Source organism: Alexandromys fortis, unplaced genomic scaffold (assembly GCF_014885135.2).
Source record: "Alexandromys fortis isolate MF-2015 unplaced genomic scaffold, M_Fortis_MF-2015_v1.1 scaffold_8_9099976_23576923, whole genome shotgun sequence".
NCBI classification, from domain to species: Eukaryota; Metazoa; Chordata; class Mammalia; order Rodentia; family Cricetidae; genus Alexandromys; species Alexandromys fortis.
Genome location: NW_026067899.1, coordinates 12,044,161 through 12,050,160, shown reverse-complemented (window position 1 = coordinate 12,050,160; position 6,000 = coordinate 12,044,161). Strand labels below are relative to the sequence as shown.

At 42.8% G+C, this 6,000-nt stretch overlaps 3 protein-coding genes across 5 annotated transcripts in view; 1 reads left to right on the top strand and 2 right to left on the bottom strand.

Annotated features, from left to right (window-relative positions):
• The window catches only part of Ccdc148 (coiled-coil domain containing 148), a 231,765-nt gene that overhangs the window by 221,188 nt on the left and 4,577 nt on the right, over nt 1-6,000 (bottom strand). The gene's annotated exons all lie outside the window — the stretch shown is intronic.
• The window catches only part of LOC126489683 (gem-associated protein 8-like), a 64,021-nt gene that overhangs the window by 53,452 nt on the left and 4,569 nt on the right, over nt 1-6,000 (bottom strand). The gene's annotated exons all lie outside the window — the stretch shown is intronic.
• The window catches only part of Dapl1 (death associated protein like 1), a 341,707-nt gene continuing 339,965 nt past the window's right edge, over nt 4,259-6,000 (top strand). Inside the window, exon 1 of the mRNA XM_050124119.1 lies at nt 4,259-4,289. The gene's annotated coding sequence lies outside the window, so the exon portion shown is untranslated. The remainder of the gene's footprint in view (nt 4,290-6,000) is intronic.

The window sequence follows — 6,000 nt, the reverse complement described above, 5'->3', positions numbered from 1 at the left end:
CCAGAAAAATGCAAGTTTACCTACAGATATTCTAGTAACGCTGAGGTGTTTAAATGTCCTAGCTAACCTCAGCTGTCAACGTGATACAACCCACAGTCACCTAGGAAGAGGGAATATCAAAAGGAAAAATGGATCGACTTGCGTCTGTGTCTGTGAGGCACTTTCTTTAATTGGTAATGAATGTAGGGAGGGCACAGGTCGCTGTGGGCAGTGGCATCCCTAGGCAGGTGGGCCCGGGCTTATGAGAAAGGGAGTTGAGCCAGCCAGAAGGGGCAAGCCAGTGAGCAGCTCTCCTTCGTGGTTTCCACTTCAAGCCCCGTACCTCGAGTTCTTACTTTGGCTTCTCCTGATAATAAACTGTAACTTTTAGGACAAAATAAACTCCTGCCTCACCAAGGTGATTCTGGTCGGTGCTCTATCATAGCAACAAGAAGCAAGCTAGAACACCAAGCATGCCCCAGCACACAGCCCATTATTAAACACAATAACGTGATTTCTAAAGTACTTACTCTAAATTCTTGAAATCTAATGTCATCGTAATATTATGTAAACTGTAAAATACAAATATAGAAAAATATACACGTAGGAAAACATTGATAAGTATAATAATGTTGATAATTCACGTAAACTTAGGGAGACTGCTCATTGTCTTGTAAATCTTGGTAAGAGATCAGGTAATAGCAGGGTTCTCAACCCAATGTCAGCTTCTCTCCCCATACTTGCTTTCATGCATATAAACAGCTAAAACAGAAACAGATATGAGAAAGTTACAGTATCGGCTTCAGAGTCCCAATTAAGATGCCCAAATTTAAATTCTAGTCACCAATTATGCAATAGTTGTAGTTTAATATTTTTCTCTAGTAAATTCCTGGATTTCTTGATGTGAATCAGTTTTCTTTGGTATTTTTTAATGTTTAATAAATGAGGCCTAAATCCCATGTCATTTGGAGACTTTTCAATAATGACAAAATTATTTCCAGATTTACTGTGTTCATATATGAGAGTTTAAAAGATGTGTTTGTCATTATTAAAAAGGTTTTATCTAAAATAGCTTCATTGAGGCATAATTTTATTCAACAAAAATGTATCCATTATTACTATATAGTTATTTTTAAGAAAATATTTCTTAAGACATCATTGCTCTCCAGGTGGAGGATCTTTCTCTCCCTAGAGAACCTTTACTCATAACACTCCTGCTCAGTCCCTCCAGACCAGGCCAAGGGAAACCACTGATGATATATTTTAAACTTTGTGGAAGTTTTATATAACTGACATCATACCATACATGTCCTTGGTACATGGCTTTGTTTTCTCTTAACATGTTTTAGGGGTTTACCCACCTAGCATGTATTTATAGCTCATACTTTTTACAGCAGAATTATTCTACTATACCAGTAAGCAGTTAAGGGATCCTGGGGTAATGTCCAGGTTTTCACAACAGTAATTTCAACTATTATTTTTTTTTCCGAGATAGGGTTTCTCTGTGGCTTTGGAGCCTGTCCTGGAACTAGCTCTGTAGACCAGGCTGGTCTCGAACTCACAGAGATCCGCCTGCCTCTGCCTCCTGAGTGCTGGGATTAAGGCCTGTACCACCATTGCCCGGCTTCTACTATTATTTTTCATGTACAAGTCTTTAGAACAAGCATTTTCCTGAAGGAGGATTGAAAGGCCATATGATATGCTTATGTTTATGCTTCTAAGAAATCATCACATCGTTTTTCAAAACAGTTATGCCATTTCACTTTCCAATCAGAAGTTTATAACTATTTCTGGTATTCCATTGTGGTTTTAATTATGAGTTCCCTGATGACTGACTGGTGCTGAGAAATATCTTCATGTGCTTACTGACCACCTGAATATTGGACTAGTGATATGTTTATTAGAATATCCTACTCAAAATGATTATTTTGTTTGTTTGTGTGTGTGTGTGTGTGTGTGTGTGTGTGTGCGCTTTGTCTCTGCAGTGTGTCCTGGTACCTGTGCCCTAAGAGCCAAATATGTCATTTCCCCCGGGGCTGGAGTCACAGATACCTAGCTGATACTAGTGATGAAAGGCAAACCAGTCCTCCACAGGTGCAGTCAGTGCACGTCACCACTAAGCCGTCTTTCCAGCCCCTTCCGCCCCAGTTTTCAGTTGAGTTGCTTGGCTTGTGTTTGATGCATTCACCCCTCCCGCAATCCTGCATTTGCCTCTGCATGTGCTTACTGGTCTGTTGCTGCCTTCTGAAGGGAAAGTGATGTCATTTTGATAAAAGCTAACTTACTAATTTCTTTTTTCATAGCTGGTGATTTTGGAGACATAACTAGGAAAGCGTTGCCAAGAGCGAGGTCACAAAGATCTTTGTGACCTCCTGTCAGGAGTCTTGCAAGCTCCAGCTCTCACACAGAGGTGTGCGGTGGAGATTGCAGAAGTGCTTCTCTGTACAGTGTGAGCTAAGCACGTGGGTGCATTGCTGTGCATGTGAACATTCAATATCATCATCCCACAAGCATTTCTTGAAGAGATGATCCCCATTGATCTGCTTCGGCATCTTTGTTGAAAGGAACTGACCACAGTGTATGGGCTAATCTCTGGACCTGCTTTCTCATTGATCTACAGGGCTAGCATGCCAATGTTGCATTTATTGTTGCAGCTTTATAAGTAAGATTTACAATTAAATATTGTAATTACTCTTTGTTCTTTCCACAGATATTGGTTTTGGTGGTCCTGCTTCTCTGCGTTTCCATTTTAAGATGATCAATTGCTACAACGGTGCCTGCTGGAATGTCGACAGGGATCATATTGAATCTATAGATCAAAGGAATTATGCTTTACTTAACAATGTATGCATAAAAATTGCACTTTTATTGTTGTGAATAATGAGGCCGTGAGTGGACTTTTTGTTGCCTTTCAGATTGCTCGTCCCAAGCATGTGGTTTTATAGAATGACTATACTCTGTGACTTTATTAAGTTCATCAATGAGTCCTAGGGCACACATGTGTATTCTTTCAGATCTTCTGTAGACAGGATCATGCAGATGTGGAAAGGCAGGTAGCTTTAGTTCCTTTCCCTCTCCAGTCTATATGCCTCCAGATTTTGTTATTCCCTCGGCATCACACTGACTAGAATATGCAGCAGTGTGCTGAGCAGTATGGGTGCCTGTGTAGGTCCTTGTTCCTTCCCCAATTCGGTTACTAAGTCTTTTTCTCTTTGTTTTCAAGATGAGGTGCACACTCTGTACATGGCCATAGACTCTCTTCTCAGTTTTAGGGGACTGAAGCTAGTCTTTCATCATAAACACAGCGTTGGCGGTGAGTTCCTTATGGTATGGATGGAGGGAGCTCCCTTCTACTGTTAATTTACTGAGCATTTTATTGTCAATCAATGTTTTATTCTTATCACTGACTTTTCTGCATTTGTTTCCCCACACACACACCAACACATACACTTTATTTAAAAAATTTACCCAGCGATAGAAAAGCAGGCAGTGCCTGGCTCCTGGTTTATGGTGGAATAGTGTTCTAGCATGGGCTGTCACACACTCTCCCCGTCCACGGGTGTGCAGAGTTGTAACAAGCTCCATAGGGGCCCTGTGAGGGTGTAGTCACAGGAGTAAGTGTGAGGAGGGGATGGGGGCCCAGGGAGAGGATATAAGAGCAAGGTCTCATGTTAGAGGGTAGCGTGGAGGGAGCTCTTACAAGTGACTGATTCTTCCCATTCTCAGCTTCCGATCAGGATGAAACAGGGAGAGCGAGAGCCCTAAGCTTAAGGATATAATGGGTCTTATTTTCTGATGATTTACTTTAGGAAAAACTCCAAAGACCCTTTTGTAGCAGCAAATTCATATTTAGTAATCATCTGAAATCACTTCCTGGTTAACGATCACCTGCTGTCCCAGGATGACACAGAGTGAGGAGCTATATGTTCACCAGCTTTCAGTAGCCTCAATGAATATTTAACATCATCGCTTCTAAAGAGAAGTGGTTTTTTTTTTTGTCCCATGTTTTTAGCCCACAAAGGTCTGACCCCATTGCCTTGGGACCCATGCCAATGTCATGATAGGGAGCACAGGAGGAGGCCGGGAACCTTAGCGAGTTAGCAGACTGGAATCCCACAACTGATGGAGGTGGGTCTTGTATCTTATCTGTTGATTTCATTGGTTAATAATAAAGAAACTGCCTCGGCCCTCATAGGACAGAAAATTAGGTAGGTGGAGTAAACAGAAGAGAATGCTGGGAAAAAGAAGCTTAGTCAGAGAGTCGCCATGATGCTCCCACTCCAGACAGACTCAGGTTAAGATCCTCTCTGGTAAGCCAGCTCATGGGCTACACAGAATATTAGAAATGGGTTAGAACAATATGTAAGAGCTAGCCAATAAGAAACTGGACCTAGCCAGGCCAGGCAGTGTTTGAAAGAATACAGTTTCCATGTAATTATTTCTGGGTATAAACTAGCCATGCGGGCGGCCGGGTGCCGGGGACTCAGCCCTGCCGCTCTTATTTCAACACACAACTCTACAACCACCTGGCAACAGTGTCCCTCTAGGGAAAAGACCTCAACCAGATCCAAACTTCAGCCAGCACCCGGCCCTTGTCTGATTGTCCCTTCTTGCTCTAAGTGTCACACGAGGTTTGTTGCTCTATGGTTGTTTAGTGCAATCTCAGCATAGGTCCATGTGTGAAGACTGTCAGAGTCAGTTTTAAAGGAAAGTTTTGCTAGACATAGATCCTCGTTTCCCATGTTTTTCTCTGAGTATTTAAAAGTATGTATCCCACTTATCATTGTGTGTCCTGGCACACGTGCCGAGGTCAGAAGATACCGTCCAGGAGCTGTAATCTCCTTCCACCGTAAGTTCCAGGGATTGAGCTCAGGCCATCAGATTTGGCAGCAGGTACCCTGACTGCTCAGTGAGTCACCTCAGAAGCCTGGCGTGCTCATTTCTGTTTAGCTGCCTACATGAAGATCTCTAAGGGGAAAAGAGCATCTTAGTCTGCAGGTGCCTCTGCTTAGCTGTTTCCTCATCATTGCACACAGAACCTCCAGAAGGCTCATGTTCAAGATGCTTATTAAAAAAAAAAAAGAATTGAAGTTGGGCATGGTGGCACATGTCTTTAATCCTAGCACTACAGAGGCAGAGGCAGGCCGATCTCTGTGAGTTCAAGACTAGCCTGGTCTACAAATCAAGTTTCAGGAGAACCAGGGCTGTTACCCAGAGAAACTGTCTCAAAAAACAAAACACAAAAATGTATTTTATTTGTGTGTGTGTGTGTGTGTGTGTGTGTGTGTGTGTGTGTGTATCAGGGGCAGGGTTAGAATGTGGATGTGGGTCCTGGTGCTTGCAGATACTGGAGGGGTCTGATCCCTTGGAGCTAGAGTTACTGTTTGTTGTTCACTGTTAGACATGGGTGCTGGGAACTGAATCGAGGTGGTCTGTGAGTGCAGCCGGTGCTCTTAATCACCGAGCTAGCTCTCCCACCCCTAAGTGGTATTTTGAGACAACAAACTGGGGTCTTCAACAGCAGCTGAGGCAACATCAGGACCAAGGGAGCTTGCTTGCTCTCTCAGTTCTGCATCGCTGGAAGACTCTGGCTGATGCCATTATAGTCACGGGTGAGCAGCCAGTGACTGGGCTACATTAAATTAGGTCCCCATGAGGTTGTTTCTAGGAGGGAAGAAAGGGTCATGAGTCACTCAGACTCCTTCAAAAGCCTGCAGAGTTAGGTCTAGGAAGTCACACATAACAGATGTCTGGTACACGTACCAAATGTTTGATGGCTTTCTGATTTTGTGAAATTATTAAATTCTAATGATCTTATCTTGTTTTGAGAGACAGCATAACTTTGGAGTTTCACATGAAGGCAAAAATAATACATCACTCTTATTTAAACATATTGGCAAAGTTGAATCCCAACCGCTTTCCCCAATACACAGCCTGAGCTGTGAAGAAGGCACACGAATCCACTTCTTTTCGTGCATGCTTCCAACCATGTTTTCATGGTTCCACAGCCTTGCTGTCTGT